We start from the raw sequence: 20,715 nt of genomic DNA, 5'->3' as shown, positions 1-20,715 counted from the left end.
AAATGAGGAGTTTCATTTATGACCATGTGACGAGAAAGGGCCTGTTCATTAATAATCCATTAATCTAAGACTCTTATGAGAGCCTCATTCAAGTTTCTCTCACTGTCTCATGATAAATGGAGCTTATCATTGGGAGCAGAGGGATGCATACAACAGACAGCTCTGTCTACTCTTTAAAGGACTGTCTCCATTCTCCTCAGATCTCTGTAAGAATTAAGCTTGGTTTTGTCTCCTCTTTCTATTTGTATTTCATCAGATATGCAGAAAACACCCCTACTGTTGCTTCATTTCAGGGTAGAGTACAGTATGTTAGGACAACATGGACTCTGCCCCAATTTTAGGCAAATATTAAAAATTCTATCGCTTTTCTCAGTCTAAGCTTCTTAGTTTTAGGGGAGAAAAAGAGTGAATCAGAGGGAAGGTAATCGTCTGCTCTGTGATGAGCTGGGGGATCCAGGGGCTACTTGGCTGGTTGAGATAAGGCTGTGCTTATCCAGCATTAACCACTGTTAGGGTTCCCATTCATGCATTGACTCCCTTCAGAAAAGACATTTGTCTCCACAGTCAGGGCTACAGTTAACACATTAAAAAGATCATTTTCAGCTATAACATTTATACAGAAACACACATATATACATTTATATATATATATACATTTTTATATATATATATATATATATATATATATATATATATACACACACATCTCAAAAGAGGTCAGTCTTTTGTTACTAATTCAGTTGTTTTCAGGACAACCTCCTTTAGGATTTAGTATCAGAAGGGAGAGTTCATGGTGTCATAGATTTTAAAAACACACCAAGTTCTTGGTGGAACAAAGTGAATTAATTCACAAACAAGTTTGACTATAATATCTAAACTATTTTAGTTTTTCTTTGACTAATTAACTTTCAATCACTGGATTTTTTGAGGATTATTAACCCTGACTTGAAATTTCAGGCCTGTAGAAGTTTAGTTCTTCATAACCTCATGGATGAGTCATTGATGATCTCTTAGAATAATTTTTGTTGGCTGGCCTCCCAGGAAAGGTTCAGCACTGTTTCATGATCTGTAATTTACTGGTGTCCCTAAGCTTTATTCATTTATTTATCCAATTCCACTATTGTAGGCAAAAAGTAAATAAAACAGCAAATCAAAAATAATTTGCTGTAAATGCTTTTCATGGCACTGAATATATATTTGTATAGATCATTTAAAAATGGGCCACATAAAACATTGAAAGGGACTTGCTGAACCTAAAATCTGTTTATTTAAAAGCTGAAATTCATCCCTCCTCTTTAAATATTTATACTTTAAGGCTTTTATCTCATAAACTCACTCCTTAAATATGTTTCCTTGCTTTCTATCTTTCTTCTGAACTTCCATTTCACCCTCTGACACACTTTCAGACTTGTCAAAATGCTTTCTGTAACCTCGTGAGAGTTGATTTAAAGTCAGACGCAAGGAAGAGGACAGCAGCAATGACCAAAGGCAAATTCCACTGATGTTCAACAAAAACACACAGGGCGAAAAAAAAGCTTTACTTACTTTCCAGCTAAGAAAAGATTTAATATGCTGATAATGTCAAAAATATTATCTTCCATGAGCTGTTATTAAGAAAATATCCCCAGCTTCCCAGAACCATTTCTCCCCTTTCCTTATATTTTATAATGTATTGCTTTGAATTGAACAGAATTAAATTAACAATTAACTTTTTTAACTAGATTATACAATAATCTGCCTCTAGAATATTCTTTCCTAAATCTCTACCCACAGAAATAAATTCAATAATCAAAAGAGTATAGGCTTTAAGGGCTAAAACTTTTTATCAGATCAATTGTAATTAATCAATTACTGAAATAACCAACTAATTTAGCAATCGATTAATCGTTAACTGGAGTGTAGAGAGTCTAAAACATGCCTTTGGCTGAAAGAGCAACCCACTGAGAGCAGAAATGATACCATAACTGCATTTAAGAACAGTCACTAAATGCAGACCTCCTCAGGTGGAAAAGTTTTAGCCTCACCTGAATCAATTCTGTAAAGAACCTGCTTTTAAGGAACCATTTACTATCTGATTATTAATCAATTAAGCAAAAAAATACTTCACAGATCAATCAGTTGGCAAAATAATTATTTGTTGCAGCCTTAATAATCTTACCCATCTGCATAATTTAATCTACATGTTCTAGTCACATTTAGGACCACAGATATGTAAAATCAAGCACTTCTATAAACATCTGTGTGAGAGATGGTCACTGTCAGGAGCTCAGTAAATTCTACCATGGTACTGTGACAGGACCTTTGACATTCAAATTTTCCTCACAATTACAGTAGCAGCCATTCAAAATGGCCATTCCCAGTCAAAGCCGAATGGCAAATCACTGCCCTCCAACTCCCAGCAAAATCCCCTCCAACTTCCAGCCACTGGAGTGACCCCCCTTTTCCATATCCAAGAGGTTACTGAATTACAGGGACTGTCCAGGAGGTATTTAGAGCTTTATGTCCACAAATCATGACAGAAAGAATATTTTAGTACAAATATTGATGTTCAGAAGGGAATTGTAGGGGACCAGCCAAGAACCAGCCAAGGGCCCATCAAGGAAAGTGGGCAACTTTTGAATGTGTACTACTGTAAATACTCCACAGAAAACTGTCATAATGTGGAAGCAAGTGGGATCATGCCATGCAAAATTGTAGAGCATGGACAGTGTCTGCTCGATCTCAAAATGTACAACCATAAATGGTGGTGACTTTCTTCAGAGTCCATAGCAACAGAACTGCAAATTACATCTTGTCAGATTAGTTCAATAAAAGTATAAGAGTGCTTAATGGAAGGGTTGCCATGACCAAGCAACTGCAGTCAAGCTTTGAATCATATGTGCAAAGCAAAGTTCTGGATGTAAAGGCTTCCACCAGAGCTGTGAATACATCTTCTCTTTAAAGGGATAAATCGCATCTCTCTTTCAAGTATTCAAGTGCATTTGTACGGGTTTGAAAGTTAACAGGAGAAGGCAAAAAAAGTTTTTTTTTTTTTTTTTAGCACAATACTAAATGTGCTATGTACAGCACAGGCAGCTGTACATGGCAAAAAGAAACATAACGGAAAGAAAACTTAAAAAATAAAATTACAGTAAGATAAAGTAACATAATAAATGAAAAAGAGTAACTGTGAGAATAAAGTGAAAGCAACACTACTTGCTGTAATGTATCAGTACAGTTTTATACTCTTTATACATTATTGGGATTTTGGATCAGTTCATGTTATTACATTTTTGAGGACAGCTTGGATATAACCCCCTAAATTTCAAACTTATGGTTCCTCTTTTACCAAGAAAAAGGTCCATAAAGAGAGAAAGGTTGGAAACTACAGGCCAGGCCTTCTCCGTCAACATCGGTGTTTGACTTCTTTGATGTTTTCCTGGAAGTGTTTAAACCCTTTTTCAATTTAACTCTTTCTCTGAAAACCTTCTCAGAAAAGCCAAAGCTGTGTATTTAAAATGAGATAGCACTAATGTTATTTGTTTATGATATCAAACAAAGGAATATTTTAGGCAATTTGATGTAAATAAACTTTTTTAACTACGTTAATTAACTGAACTGACAAAAGCAAAGTCATCTATTTTATTGAACTTTTTGTTGAATCACATGGCAACAGGTCACTTCTATGGAAAGATCTTAAAAAGCTAGCCAGCAGGATCCAGTCGAAGTACATTTTTAACTGAACTAGATATAAATGGAAAAGTTAGTAATGATATTATGGAAATGGCTAACATACTCAGGCTGCAGAAGTGTTTAACTCAGCAGTTGGGTGGAATATCTAAGTGGCTGGAGGAAAACTGCCTAACATTAAAACATACTGAAAACCATCTCATTGTGGTTTCCTATTAAGAGAAAGATGTAGAAATAGTTAAAAATAGAAATAAATGAGAGATAATCCAGGAACTACTGAAGTTCAAATATTTTGGGGGGTTTCTTGGACTCTAAACATATGTTTGGTGCTCATGTTTAAAAAATATCTAAGACCATCAAGATTAATATACAGTATAAAGGATTTCTTCTTGATAAGACTTTTTATATCTACCAAAGCAGCACAATATATTCATGCAATAATGTTCTTACAGATGCCCTTCCTATGTAAAGATTCTGCAATGCACAAAAAACTTAATCTGTTGCTCTGCCTTTCTAGCAGGGATGTGTCAGCTGTCAAACTATTGATTGATATCCCCCCCCGTCCTCACCACACCCTGCTAACCACCGGTCTATTCTCCACACCGAGGTGCCCACCAGCTGCTACAAATATATGCAAACAGAGATTCACAGCAAAAAGTTAACAAAACACATTTTTTGGTTGAGCATATGATAGATGGCACGTTCATTATCTGGACGCATTCTGCTGCCTTTCTCCTGAAACTCCCACAACACCATGCCCACCTTCATATGATGGGTAAAATAAGTATTTCAGTTTTCTCAGAGAATATATTTCTAACATTGTCAGGAAATTCACTCAAAATAACAGCAGATTCCACACATATATAGAAATTAAATGACATTAGTGGATAAATTAAGTTTATTAAGTTTAAATTCTTATTCAGGAGTTGATGCAGTCAGAGACAAGCACAATGCCTTGGGTTATGTCTATCAGTTTTATCATTCTTCCTTGGAAAACAGCTCAATCTCAGTGAGGTTGGATGGAGAGCATAGGTGAACAGTAGTTTTCGGTTCTTTCCGCGGATTCTTGATTGGATTCAGGTCTGGACTTTGACTTGGCCGTTCTAACACCTGGACATGTTTATTTATAAAACATTCCACTGTAGATTGTGCTTTATGTTTTGGATCACTGTTTTGTTGGAAGATAAATATCAAATCTCAGGTATTTTGCAGATTCCAACAGGTTTTCTTACATTATGGTTCTGTATTGGGGTAAATTGGTCTTCCCATCAACTTTTAACATCTTCCCTGTCCCTGCTGAGGTCAAGCAGACTCAGACCATGATGCACCCACCACCATGTTTGACAGTGGGGGTGGTGTGCTCAGGACAATAAGCTGTGCTGCTTATGTTCCAAACATAACCTTATATATTATTGCCAAAAACTTACAATTTGGTTTAATCTGACCAGAGCACATTCTTCCACATTTGGTTTATCTTCCAGGTGGCTTGTGGCAAACGTTAAATTAGACTTTTTAAAGATATCTTTAAGAAATGGCTTTCATCCCTAAAGGCCAGATTTGTGCAGCATATCACTGGTAGTTGTCTTAAGGACAGAGTCTCCCACCTCAGCTGTAGATGTCTGCAGTTCATCCAGAGAGATGCAGATGGCTGCATCTCTGATCAGTCTTCTCAGTCTTTAGAAGGATGGCCGGGTCTTTGTAGATTTGCATTGGTCTGATCATCCTTCATTTCAATATTATAACTTGCACAGTGTCCTTGGGATGTTCAAAGCTTAGGAAATCGTTTTGTATCCAAATCCAGCTTTAAACCTCTCCACAACAGTATCTCTGACCTGCCTGGTGTGTTCCTTATACTTCATGATGCCTTCGGCACTTTTAACAGAGCTCTGAGACTATCACAGAGCAGGTGCATTTATATGAAGACTTGATTACACACAGGTGGATTCTATTTATCATCATCGGTCATTTAGGTTGACATTGGATCCTTCAGAGATCCTTACTGAACTTCTGCAGACAGTTTGCTGCATGGAAATTAAAGGGGCCAATTTGTTTTGCAAACCCTAACTTTAAAAAGTTTAAGATATTGAATACATTTAATTCCACTTAGTGATTTTGTCCCACTCGTTAACTCTTCACAAAAAATTACAATCTTATATCTTGTGTTTGAAGTCTGAAATGTATTAAAGGATTAAATAGTTTCATGGGGCCAAATACTTTCGCAAGGCACAGTAGTGCCAGAAAGAACAGGTACTTGTGCTAAAAAATAAGTAATAGAAACATCTGACAATTGGTGGCATTGAGTAAAGCCAGGCCAAGTGAACTGATGGAAAGGGCAACTGGATCCAAATTATCTGTAGTAATAAAGCAACATTAAAAGAATTAGAAATGCTTTTACAGATTTAAGCTACTTTCTTGGCTTTTTAAGCCTCTTTCCATATTGTTTTCTTTAGACATTATTCCTTAAACCACTCAGCTTTTTTGCACATATATAACTACAACCTATGAACTGTGTTAATTATTCAACATCTAGTGTGAATTTTATGTCACTAAAATAATATAAACATATTCTGTGGAAAAATGTTAACAATGTTTGGTTCTTAATATATGTTGCATGACATGCAATATCCACAAGGGACATGCTAAACTTCTGGTACAAATTTGCTACTAATGTAGATAGTTAAGCAGAAGTAACCGAACCTTAGAGTAGTTTTGTCAGAAATGACGGATTACAATAACGCAAGTATAAATAATTTGATTGTTTTTAAAGAGTGTCTGGGCAGTGAAGAGGTTGCATAAAAAGTACCTCTACTTCTTTGCTAATACTATGAATTTACCTAATTCTAATAACAATTTTTTTCTGAACTCATTCTCACCTGATTGTAACAAAATACATCATCAAACATGTTGTTGGGATTTCCTTTTTTAATCTAGATAAAGGATGTAGAAGAGCTCTAGTATTGATTCTTTGAAATAGAATTCTGCTATTTAAAAGACGCAATCACAGAAAATAGAGAAGCATGGTAAATACTCTGCTAACCCTAAAATGAGCTGCAAACACAAACAGTAATGAGTTTTTACGATTTATGACATTTTTACTACAGAAACTCCCATTTACTTCTGTTAGATAATTTCAACACAAACCTATTAAATCCTACATGATGCACATTAATTAATTTGAACATAGCTTATTTAAAATAAACACCTTTCTGATTCTTGTATTTAGAATTTTAAAAGGATATTTTCTCAAATTTAATACTAATCAATGCATTTATTAAAAAAAAGAAAGTATTTTTTTAAATTGCATAAACATGGTTACCTTTATACAATTTCCACAATAAACTTCGTGTATTTGAAATAAATAAACTCATTAGAATTAATTGTAAGTCAACATATTTTATTAATGTTATGTATATCAAGTAAATAAGCTTTAATACATAAATTGATATGCAACATGTAAGGTTTATGTAATGTTTGAGTTAAAAGTATCTAAAAATGAAAAGAGTAAAAGGGATTTTTTTTTCAATGTATTAAATTTACATAAATCTCTACATTCGGGGAAATATTTCTGTGAGTGTTAATTAAATGCAAAGAAAAATGTTTCTAAGTAGAAAAAATAACTGCAAGTTAGGAAAAGTTGTGAACTAGCTCCACATAATGGGATCACTCCAGAACACTATCCATAAACAGTTATCCATAAACATATATTTGACCAGAACCATTGTAAAATCTATAAAAAGGTTTCTGTGTTTAAAAAAATAATAATAAATGATACTCTGTTGAAAACACTTTAGTTTGTTGGTCTCAAGTTTTTGTTTGCTAACTTGTTTTTTGTGTTTGCTCTGTTTTTTGCATTTTTGGTGAACTTAGGCATTTGCAGCAGGGGTTTTGCTCCCCTCTGAAGATTCAAGATAATGGGTTTTTAGGATTTGTTTCTATGAATTTCAAATCTATTTTAAGGATCTAACCTTAAAGTTACAAGTTGTTGAGGTTCAATATCTCTAAGAGGTTGATATAGTGAGGAGACTGCTTTTGAAAGAGATTTCAGAAAATTTGTGGAGAGTTATGGTTCCTCTGCTATGGCAAGCCAGGTGAAAGTAATCAAGCTTAATGCAGGTCCACAGTTTTTTTCTGGAGACCATTTGGTCGATCAAAGATTAATTGATTCTGCAAACAAATGCAGATCAACTAAATACCTAATAGCCATAAATTTAAATTTCATAACCATGTCTTTTGACTGAGAAAAGGTCAACATTTTAAGAGCTCTCCATTTTTCAAAAGAACCGTGATTAACTTAGAAATTAGAATGGAACCTAAAATTGATAAAACTCTTTTATTCTGGCATATAGTTGCCCTGGGAAAAGTGGTTTTAACCCGTGACTTGAAACCAAGAGAATAGGAGTCAAATCCTGGGTACACCTTGAATGGCAACAGGCTTTTTAAAAAAATGTGAAGCTGCAGGACATGATTTATCACCTTTTTTGGGAAACATCCTGTCAATAATCATAGAGAACAAATGTGTCTGAACCAAAAAGTATAACTAAAATGTAAGAACATTTCAAAGACTAGTAGTATCTGTATAAATTCTTACCTATAATGTTTAAACCCAAGACCCAAGAATTTGAGCTATACAAAAGAACGGAATCCAGACAGTTGTTGTGAATGTTGCTTTAATCAACAATCCTCTCCAAAAACCTTTAATACAAGCACTCACTGGGGCTCACAGACAAAATACTAACAGGCTTTTATATATTACTGCTCAAATATTTATTTAGTCAGTGAGAATAAACAGGAAATTATCCCAGCCATGGCCTTTGCAGCAGCCAAGTAAAGTCTATAAATAAACACTCTCATTGACGGTGACACTTTCTGCTAGGCGCCTGAATAATTGATGATAAAAACCCAAATTCCCTGATCTGTCCACTCATGTGTTTGTGAGGGAAAGAGAAAGGTTGAATGAACACAAGAAACAGGAGAGAAAATGCACCAGGGATAACTAGCTTCAATGACATATAAGCAGCAAAACAAAGCAGGCCAGAGATAAAAAGACTCTTTGGTAGCTTTTCTATGTTCTAATTATGGTCTATTGTTAAAAGAAAAACAATATTCGAACTGCCTCCAAATGTGGAATGGATGGATTTACTGGGACTGTGAAAAAAGTATAGATCATTAAAGTAACGCTTTAAGAGTGCATTTGGTCCCACTTGAACTCTACATAGTGTACAGGTCCTGGTCATAAAATTAGAATATCATGAAAAAGTAGATTGATTTCAGTAATTCCATTTAAAAAGTGAAACTTGTATATTATATTCATACATTACATACAAACTCATATATTTCAGATGTTTATTTTGTTTAATTTTGATGATTACAAATGACAACAAATGAAAATCTCAAATTCATCATATCAGAAAATTAGAATATTATGAAAAGGTCCAAAATTGATGGCCCCTGGTGCCACACTCTAATCAGCTAATTAACTCAAACCACCTGCAAAAGCCTTTAAATGGTCTTTCAGTCTAGTTCTATAGGTTACACAATCATGGGGAAGACTGCTGACTTGACAGTTGTCCAAAAGACGACCATCGACACCTTGCACAAGGAGGGCAAGACACAAAAGGTCATCGCTAAAGAGGCTGGCTGTTCACAGAGCTCAGTGTCCAAGCACATTAATAGAGAGGCGAAGGGAAGGAAAAGATGTGGTCGAAAAAAGTGTACAAGCAAGAGAGATAACCGCACCCTGGAGAGGATTGTGAAACAAAACCCATTCAAAAATGTGGGGGAGATTCACAAAGAGTGGACTGCAGCTGGAGTGAGTGCTTCAAGAACCACCACACACAGACGTATGAAAGACATGGGTTTCTGCTGTCGCATTCCTTGTGTCAAGCCACTCTTGAACCACAGACAGCGTCAGAAGCGTCTTGCCTGGGCTAAAGAGAAACAGGACTGGACTGCTGGTGAGTGGTCCAAAGTCATGTTCTCTGATGAAAGTAAATTTTGCATTTCCTTTGGAAATCAAGGTCCCAGAGTCTGGAGGAAAAGAAGAGAGGCACTTCATCCATGTTGCTTGAAGTCCAGTGTAAAGTTTCCACAGTCAGTGATGGTTTGGGGTGCCATGTCATCTGCTGGTGTTGGTCCATTGTGTTTTCTGAGGTCCAGGGTCAACGCAGCCACATACCAGGAAGTTTTAGAGCACTTCATGCTTCCTGCAGCTGACCAACTTTTTGGAGATGCAGATTTCATTTTCCAACAGGACTTGGCACCTGCACACAGTGCCAAAGCTACCAGTACCTGGTTGAAGGACCATGGTATCCCTGTTCTTAATTGGCCAGCAAACTCTCCTGACCTTAACCCCATAGAAAATCTATGGGGTATTGTGAAGAAGAAGATGCAATACACCAGACCCAACAATTCAGAAGAGCTAAAAGCCACTATTAGAGCAACCTGGGCTATCATAACACCTGAGCAGTGCCACAGACTGATCGACTCCATGCCACGCCGCATTGCTGCAGTAATACAGGCCAAAGGAGGCCCAACTAAATACTGAGTGCTGTACATGCTCATACTTTTCATGTTCATACTTTTCAGTTGGCCAACATTTCTATAAATCCTTTGTTTTTATTGGTCTTCAGTAATATTCTAATTTTCTGATATGATGAATTTGAGATTTTCATTTGTTGTCATTTGTAATCATCAAAATTAAACAAAATAAACATCTGAAATATATGAGTTTGTATGTAATGTATGAATATAATATACAAGTTTCACTTTTTAAATGGAATTACTGAAATCAATCTACTTTTTCATGATATTCTAATTTTATGACCAGCACCTGTATATCTTAATGTCATTATTTTAGCGCTGTTGGCTGGCTTGATTGGCCATTTCATTCACCTGTTTATCTCTGTCCTGTTTCTCATCACTGCTCATCTGATTCAACTGTTCCAGCTCTTATTTATGCTGCCTGTTTCCAGCCATCAGTGCCAGATTAGTTTTGAGCCTTTGGTGTAGAGCAGGGATGTCAAACTGGTTCCAGAAAGGGCCGTGTGGCTGCAGGTTTTCTTTCCAACCAAGCAATATTAGACCAGACTCCATTCATCTCATTAAGGGAGTCCAGTCTGAACATGATTACTTGATGAGGTGAATGAAGTCTGGTGTGCTATTGCTTGGTTGGGAAGAAAACCTGCAGTCACACGGCCCTTTCTGGAACCAGTTTGACACCTGTGGTGTAGAGTGTTTTTGTGAGTTGCTGATAGTGTTCCGTTTGCCTGATCCTGACCTGTTTCTGTATTCAGAGTTTTGAGCCTTCCTGTCCCTGTCTGACCTGTTTGCCTGAGCTGTCTTCGGACTCCTGTTGGATTCCTCTGTGGACTAAACCTTGATCGGCCTCTTAACTTCGCCCTGTGGATTATCCTGCCTTCCTTTGTCAGCTGTGATTTGATCTCCTGTCGATTCTGCAGCCTTCTACGTCTGGAACTCTCTGGCAGCGTCCGCTGCGTCATGTCAGTCGACCGGCTGGAATCATCTTCATTCTCTGAGCATGGACTGAACTGTCAAAAAAGGTTAGTGACTCACGTAATAACAATAATCCTCCGTCAGTTTATCATGTTCACTAACGTGTGTTTCTCTCCTATAGACGCCCTAGCCGCTGATACCGCGAATCCACAGCCCGTTTGTTTAAATAAACGTTTTAAGTTATTCTACTGTCTGTCTTGCCTGAATTCTGTGACATCTGTTCTGAAATATTACACTTACTTCAGCTGTTGTTGTAGTAACTCTAAGAGTCAATGTACTTTTACACTACATGTTTAACATTGTGGAATTTATTGTGATGCAGTATGACTATACTTTAAGTTAGCATAACCAAACATATTCTTTATAGATTTCACTTACTTTACAGTAAGATTGCCATGTCTTTAAACAATTTTGGGAACCTTAAATGATGCGGCAGCTTTCTAAGTTTCTTAAACAGCGTTTAACTTAACTGGGGACACCTCAGTCAACTGCTTTCTTATTTAATTTAATAAAACAATACTTCTCTAATCCCAAAGGGAAATTGGGTTAAAAATAAATAAATAAAATCCAAACATCCGATATCATAGAAAATTAAAGACATACAATAGTTAGGGGAGAAAAGAGGGATTTTGAGACCAATCCATATTGGGTTAAAATTAGTGCACATTTGTGTATGATTTTATTTTTCACCACCTTATAAGAGGACTGATAAGATTTTCATATAAAATGTAAATGGTAGCTGAAATTACAGAGCAAAGCTCAGTGTCAAATAGTTTGTTATTTGTTGACATTTTTAGGTCGTCTTTTTTCTTGAAAGCGTTTAAATGTTTTATAGATTTCGATATCAGAAAACGAACCTTTTTTTTTTCCTGCTGCAGTATTTTTCTGTGCTGTGCGAGCTTCATGTGCAAATTTTAGAGATAAAAGAAACTTTTATTATTTGAGTAAAACCGACCTGGAAGGATACCCCCCACCAACTTAAAAAGCTAAATCAAAGACAGCGTCAGCATTTATTTCTCTGAAACCGAGAGACTCAGCTAAACCGTTTTTCACTAATCCATTTAGCTCCACCATAATTCCTCTTTGTGCTAAACACTTAGAGCAGTCATCAACCAGAGATACATTCAATCCTCCCACTGAACAAGTCATACATGTTTCTTACATTCCTTAGTATATTCGACAGATAATATCAATATCTGCTGCACTCACATTTCACACACAGCAACAGCTTGTCAGTCTGTACAGCAATGAGTTTGTGGTTAAAATAAAGAAAATAAATCCTACATTATTAAGCTTCTCTAAGCTGCTTGTATGCAAGACCGCTTTCTTTCAGTTCTGATCTAAACAGTGTCTTGTGATCAGGGGTAATGGTTTTTATTTTGGCTCCGCTCCATTTTGACTTTAATAGACTGAAGCGATACGCACATTACTGCCTCCAAGGCTTTAATCTATCTAATTAGTTCTTGCTATATCCTTCATTCTCCAATCAGACACCTGATTGTACCTCAAACCCTTCAGTTTGAGATACAGCCTTACTCCGTAAAAGTTTAAAGAGCAATCCACTGGACTTGGTTTCCAAGGTTTGAAAGCATTTTGCTTCCCCTCCAGTAAGAATTCTCAATTCAAATGTCCTGGAAGCTTCCTGGAGGGGAAGCGAAACGTCTTCAAACCTTGGAAACCAAGTCCAGTGGATTGTTTTTTAAACTTTTACGGAATGACTATGATCTGGATGACTGAGAATCTTCATCAGCGTACAGCCTTACCACTGCCTATTGGAACCAATTTATCTCTTCAGGTTGGGAATCATGGACACTGTGGTACAGAAAAAAGATGGTTTCTCCAAAACTATACCCAGCCTCAAACCCAAGACACTACTTTGCTTTACAAAGACTTGGTAGCCTTTAAAAGTAGTGTCTGTATCCAATACTTCCACAGCACCTCCCAAATATTAGTTCAATTAACACTTTTTTAAATCTTTATCCAGATCCACTACATGTGGACTATACCAAGCTCCCAAGAGACACACTGCAATACTGCTTGGGTAGAACATTACACAACGGTAGCCCTTATCACACTTCTCTTTCTACAGTTTCAGCAGCTGAAGTACATAAAAGAAAAAGGTTTTAGAATCAGAATTAACTTTAATGGCCAAGTTTTTGTGCCTAGATGGGGATTTTGACTTCAGTCAACAGTTCAAATAACCAGGGGCAGGGCCTATTAAATATTTCATTATAACAAAGGTGATTTGGTACAGGCTAATACAGTGCACATAATTACAAACGTACTTGCACTTTATTCCCAGCTTTGGTCTGGGGAGAAAATAGCTAAAACAGTCGTCCCCCCGCCCCCTTTAATCCCATAGGGAGACTTACAACAGCATTTGAGCTTTTTGGGGAGGGATAGAACACAGTATTGCTTGCAAAGTTGTTCGCAGTTTAAAACATTATAAAAAACTTCATAAATGTGACTTAACTGGGGAAAAAAAAAAACTATAGTAAGTCTGTTCTACTATGTGACATGAATTTGAACTTTGTTCCAAGGACTGATAACCCAGATGCAAATCTGAGATGAAATACTCAGATGTTTGAGCTTCAAATTACTACTCAGTTGCAAAACTAACAAAATCAAGAAATGAATGAACTGCACTCTGAAATATTCATTCATTCATTCATTCATTCATTCATTCATTCATTCATTCATTCATTCATTCATTCATTCTGCTTAGTCCATTTATGAGGGTCTGTAAGTTACTAAATTAAGCAAGACTTGAATCGGTTATAATGGTTTAAAACTAGAATACATGTTTATACCCCTAAAAAGGAAAAAGGGGATCAGTTTATCCCTCTTACTGCAACAGCACCAGTTATCCAAAAGTGCAGCATAGTTATGATTTGTACACACCAGAGAAAATTAACAAAACACTCTGGATCAAATTTAGGGAATGTAAGGAAATTATAGAAACAGATGTTTTATTTATCAGAGATAAAAAGCATTTCAAAATCAGAAAGGATAAAAAATTACCAGGTGTATGGTTCCAGTTTTTATCTGGCTTAGCATATCACTGCTAATCTAGCAAAAGTACATAATAAAACTCAATATAACCATATTAACACATTCCAATTACGGAACACGTCAATTTGTTGTGTTGAAACACACATCTGTTCTCACTGCATAACAACATGGCATAATATCTGGATGCTATCAGGGAGCAGAGTTGTTGCTGTATGAAGAGTTACAAAAAAGTAATAAACTGAGGATGCAACAATGACAGAGCTGTCATCCTTCATGACAGGTTTGAACACTGACTACCAGATAAACGTTAAACTGTTTGACAGGCTGAGCTCTTAATGAATGAGTGAGCCGGTGGGAGCTGCGGCGGGTCCAGCACCGCACCAATCCCCTATGACAGTGGTTCCCAAAGATTTTCTTCTGGGCCCCCCTTTGGATTACAATAAAATTTCCACGCCCCCCACCCAAAAAAAAAAAAAAGAATCAACTGGTCACACACATCGTTCAACCAGATATAATAAACCTATACACATATTTTGTTTTCAAACTCCACTGAAGTTTATTTCACACTTCAGGTTGCAACAAAACAAACTACACCATCTGTAGGAACACTTGTGTAACTGTATTTTTTTAATAGTTCTATACTGTAGATTAGAAGAGGATTCTTTGTTGTCTGTGTTATTTTAAACATATTTATTTATTTTTATTTGTAACAATATTTAACTTTGCTATAATCTATACATTAAAAAAGCCTCTGTGCAAAATGGAGTGAAAACATTGAACAGCTCCCTGAGTTTTTTCTTTGTACTTTAATCCTCCCATCTTTTCAGTGGCTGTAGTGAGCCTGCTTTTTGCTGTAGATCTTCTCAAATCTGGGTTGCAGTGTCACAACTGTCCATTATGCTCAGTCAAGCAAGCGCTGTTTTTTTTTCTTTTTTTTTTTTTTTCTTCTTCATTCATCCATACCGCTTCCCGCGGTATGGATGAAAAATCCATACCGCGGGAAAAATCCTGTTTATCAAATTATTCTTTTTAATATATATAATAAAGAATAACCCTCTTATTTAGAGTCCATCTGTAAAAGGTCTTCTAAATAATAATTGTTAAATTTCAGATCAGGTCTGCTGTCTGAATAATTGCGTTTAAATTAATATAACGGTCGCTGATCTAAAATCAGAGCAAACTAAACTTTATAATGGAACGATTTCTTCAATCCATTGTAAGGCCAATATGATCCAAAACATTTCTCCTTTGTAGGCTGAATTCCATCACTGATTCTTTTACCCGATTTAAAAATAAATTATGAAACTAAAACAAAACACCATTCCTAATATTGGAATATTTTGAAGCATCCATAAAAAATTTAACATATCCATAATATTTTTTATCTATATATTGTTGAACCATACTGGAACCTGAAATATCCTCCTTATTTTTCTTTTAAAACATCAAATTTAAATCCATGTCAATAGCAGGTAAAAGAGATGGATGAGGCAATGATCTAATAACTGTTTTACTGAAGTTTATTTGAGATAATTCAAGATATTTTATAGTACTATCTTAGGAATGTTGACAAAATAACTGTAAGAGTTGTTTGATTTTCCTGATTGTGTTTTTATTTATTTATGTATTTTTTTTCATCTAACCGGATGTAGTATTTGGAACGAATGCTTACATATTAATGAACTGTAAAACATATGAACCTGAAAGGGAAAAATTGAGAAGAGTAGTTGAAATGACAGGCCAAGAATGGAGTCTTAAAGGATTATTGGGAAATAAAGGAAATATAAAGGATGTTTATAGATTAAGGAAAGCATTATTTAGTTATCTTCAGAATGCAAAATTAAAAAATAGAATTTAATAGATGTAAAACAATGTTGCTACACACTCATGAACAGTAGGTGGCGGTATGCACCTTAAAGTTGCTTGCGATCCGCCATGATAGAAAAGAAGAAGAAGAAGGAAGGAATGCTTTCATTGGATGAAAAGAAGCTGAGTGTGATTGGCTGATGGTATGGTTCATTTACATACATTGCTGAAGTTGCGAGCGCAGAGAGTCGAGCGAGCGGAGAAACAGCCGAGCGCACAGCTGGTGTTGAGCGCGGAGAGAGAGCAGGTCGAGCGAGCGCGAGCAGAGACGGATTCGAGCACGCGCAGAGATGAAACTGAGCGCGAGAGTTGAGCGCGCGCCAGACCGGTTTTGCGCGCGCGCGTGTTGTCTCACTGCGCGCTCGGATTGGTTCCTGCGCGCTCAAACCGATGGCACAAATATCTCTCCATAACAGCTCAGGCTCTACATCCCTACACACAGACACACCAGAGCATGGCTGACACAGAGAGAGGTTTGTACTATAGACCAAGTTTAGGAGCTAATTAAAATGTGCTAATTGCCCTTGTTAACATCATTTGCACATACTGTACTGCAGTGGTTCCTATGGTGTGCCGCGGCACACTGGTGTGCCGTGAGTCAAGTGCGGGTGTGTCGTGGAATTTTGTGACAACCATATATGGTCATTACAATATAATAACAGAAAAATAAAAAGCCTATACGGTCATATCACTACTTTGAGTGCATTCATTTTCACAAAACAGAGGCAAACTACATTAAAATAATTTAAAAAGAAAAAAAAAAAACTCAAGGAGAACTCCCTGACCACGGAGATACGCAGGTAGGAATTATCATCCTGTGGCGCAAGGCTTTGGAACAGGGCACGATGGACATGTTCCCGCTGGCATCAGCTGCGCCGCAGGCAGCAAAGGAGCGCGCATTATATGCCGAACACCTTCAGAGCTTAAAAGAGAGGTTTGAGCGCTACTTTCCACATGTTGCTGACGTTGAGGATTACGACTGGATCCGAGACCCATTCAACCAGGAATCTTCAACAGAAAAACTGACAATGAAAGAAAGAGAGGAGTGCGCAGAGCTCCGTGCGGACCGCACATTAAAACTCAAATTTAGTGAGCTCCCACTGGATCAGTTTTGGTTGGCTTCTGCATCAGAATACCCAAACATCTCACGCCACGCAATTGAGCAACTTCTTCTTTTCCCCACTACTTACCTGTGTGAGCTGCCGTTCTCTACTCTGGAGGTCACGGCTCTCTGTTGAACAGGACTTGCGTGTGGCCCTCTCCTCAGTGCCACCAAGGATTAAAAAAATCTGTGCGCACCGACAGGCACACGTGTCTCACTAATTTGTAAGCAGACAAAATATTTACAACAGCACACGTTTCAGTGCTGATAAAAAAATGTTACATTTATTATTTGTAGTTCAGGACAATGGACAGTGCAGCTTCCTTGCATTGACAGTTCTTTGTGCTTAATTTTCTGCTGAGTTTTCTTTGCTTCGTTTTTAATTTTGTGAACCATGATTTAAATAGGCGTGTGGCTGCTTTGATGAAGCCTATTTTGGAATATTTTGTTAATAAATATTTCATAAGTAATATAGTTGTCACAATTTATTTTGAATTAGTACATAATTATAACAAATATTTTGCTAAACACGGTGGATGACACAGGTTTTAAATGCTCTTTAGCACAATAAGTGTGCCTTGAGATTTTTACTTGTCCTTTGGTGTGCCTTGGGCACAAAAAGTTTGGGAACCACTGCTGTACTGTATTAAACAGATTCGTTTTTTTTCGTTGTTGTTGTTTAAATCTAATAATAAACAGTCCAGGCTTAAGCTCCTTAAGAAACTCCGTCATTTCAAAGCATCACAGCATTTAAACAGTATGCTTGAAAGGCAAAGAAAAAAGAAAAAGTTATAATATCATCCAGGGTAAAAGTCAAGTGTGCATTGACTAAAGCCCGATCCTGCCTCCTAGACTACTCCTGTGTTTCACTCAGCACAAAGTCTGTAAATAAAAAAATCCATCATTTATAACACCCACTAGGATCTGCTGCAGGCATCTACTGATGTCAGTTTGCAGTCTAGATTTTTTTTTACCTTGTTGGCTATTTCTCATGGGAATGGTGGCCTTTGTGAAGTGGTAGCAAACCACTGGCTTAGAGGGAGGGGTCTTCTAGGCTATTAAGATTGCTGGTTTGAAACTAAGAGAGTCCCTTTGGGAACCTAAGCAAAACACAGATTGCTCCCCTTGTGCCAACCAGTGTGGCAAGCATCCCCTAAAGCTAGGAGATGGGTTAAATGAAAAGGACCTCTCTCCACTGTTGAACTATTTACTGTACTTTTTTTTTCTTGGTTTACTATACATGCTGGCAGTGATAATAGTTCCTGTCAGATGGTGATACCAAAAACACACTGAATAAGGTATACTGACATGTAAAAAGCAAAAAAAAGCACATCAGTCATTAATTATCATGAAATATCTGCATGAAATCAGACATCCATCAATCATTAGTAGCATTGCTTATTCATTTTTAAACCCTATCTTATCTTATAAGGAGGGTTCTTACATAACTAGTAGTCATTTTCAATACAAAAGAAAACTAGTAAAGTTAAGAAGAACTTAGAACTGCGTTCCAGTATTATTTTTTGTGTTCCTACTCATAAAAAATAAATTATTGAAGATGTCTTTTACATTCTTTTTTCTAATTTTTTTATGGCATGCATCCGTTTTGTGTTGGCTCATAAAAACTTGTCTAAATCATTAGTTCAGAACTGAATTAGCAATTTCATTAATGTTGGACAAGATTTTCCACCTATATGGTTATGAGTCATCATCACGCCATGGTCTCTGAAATTGCATGATCAGAAAGATCACTTTCACTTCCAGTCCATCTCTTAATTGCTTCTACATTAAATGCCACATGTTCATATTTTTCAGAGAGACAGAAGGCAAGAAGCTTGACAACCTTAGACTCAGCAAGTTAGCTCTCTGCAGTACTACCTGACTTCTGTGGGTAATGTATTTACATACTAGCCAGGGGAAGTCAACCTGAGTGCAGTCAGTTGGAGGGTTTGATCTCTTCATAAATAAAACAAAAAACTTAAATATAATAATAGTTATATCTTCAATAAGGTCTTAAATGTGTCCACCTAATGTTCATATACCTAGAGCATATGACAGTAAAAGGGAAACAACGCATGTAGAGGTTAGGAAACACCACATTCATCAGAAAAAAAGTGAAATGTATTCATAGACACACAACTTTAAACTAAATTGCAAAAGATGTTTTACGAAAAAACTGCATAAGACGGCAATGTCATTATTGTCATATTTTCAGTTCAAATTTGCAACTTGTCTATTAAGATGTTTATTAAGTCGTTACTAATATTCTCATTATGGCTAACAAGTCATTAAAAAGTCTAGCATTTTAATTTTATTAAAGTCAGCAGCATGGGCAGGTGCAAAGTTTTTTGACAAGATTAAAAGCTTTATCAGCATATTTGTAAAATTTGTCAGGAGATGGGTGCATAAAGTTCTCTATAACTTCCTTAAAGAAGGCTGCACCACAGTGGGCCAACACCAGCAGACGGCAAAGCTCCATATAAAAATATTTAAAAGCGTCACAGGAAATTAAGAAATTTGGATTCTTGGCCGTTTATTCTTTCTCAATACTCTTGCGCCTTCATTTAATTGTAAAATGCAACATTTGATCCGGTCAAAAAAGGAGGTTTTGGACCACTGAGCAACAGTCCAGTCTTTACCCTTATCCAATTTAAGATGCTTCTGACGTTGCCTTGGTTTCCAAAGTGGCTTAACATAAGAATTGCGACAGTAGCATTCCATGTCCTCTGTGCAACACATTTGTGTTTGGTACCTCTGAAAGCAAAGCTTCACTACATTCCACATCTTTTAAAGCTCTTGAATAGGTTTTATTTCCCAGGTCAATACTATCATAGTTAGTTGTGGTCCTATATGCTTTGGAGTGTTTTATATCTAGAGGTGAACACCTTTGTACAAATCCTGCTTATTGATTTTAGCTTAGCCTTAAACACAATAATCCCCCAGCTTTTGGTAAACAGACCAGATTCCCTTGATTTTACGACTCTGGACTTTGTACCTGTTGGCAACAAAACTTCCTCAGTCATCAATCTGAGCACCAGTTTGCCTCAGGAGTGGATTCTCTGTCAGCTGCTTTTCACAGTGATGAGTTTTATATTTGTTTTATACTCCCATTCTCATAAACCTGCAGGGAAGCACCATTATAACCCACTGCATCTCTGTGGTCTGACAACTTAACTGCAACAGGATGTTGCAGATAATCTGTTCTCACTGCTCAACTGTGATGGGAGGTTCCAAAGCATGAGGAGCAGGATAGCAAGATTCTGCGACAACATAAGCTATTTAACAGTCAATGAATAAAATCTAAATGATACATGAAAACAAAACTTTTAAACTAGAAACTAAACTGGTCATCTACAAATTTTTCATTTGTACATGTAGACTCACCTGCATATGTGTATCTATATGCATAGATGCATGAAATTGTTGATTTATAATCTTTTTCATCTATTCGATCTTTTATTTTGCAGCATTTCATTTGAAGACGTTTTCCTAAAATGATGAAGATAATCTGTTTCTCTAACCCAGGAATATCCAAAGTCGGTCCTTGAGAGCCG

General features: G+C 36.6%; 1 protein-coding gene across 3 annotated transcripts in view; it reads right to left on the bottom strand.

Moving 5' to 3' along the window:
• The window catches only part of LOC119771809 (SPHK1 interactor, AKAP domain containing), a 151,835-nt gene that overhangs the window by 130,382 nt on the left and 738 nt on the right, over positions 1-20,715 (bottom strand). The gene's annotated exons all lie outside the window — the stretch shown is intronic.

This window comes from Cyprinodon tularosa, unplaced genomic scaffold, assembly GCF_016077235.1.
Source record: "Cyprinodon tularosa strain WSP-4 unplaced genomic scaffold, ASM1607723v1 ctg69, whole genome shotgun sequence".
Classification (NCBI taxonomy): Eukaryota; Metazoa; Chordata; class Actinopteri; order Cyprinodontiformes; family Cyprinodontidae; genus Cyprinodon; species Cyprinodon tularosa.
Note: the sequence above shows the minus strand (reverse complement) of the source record. Positions and strands in the feature narration are given on the sequence as shown.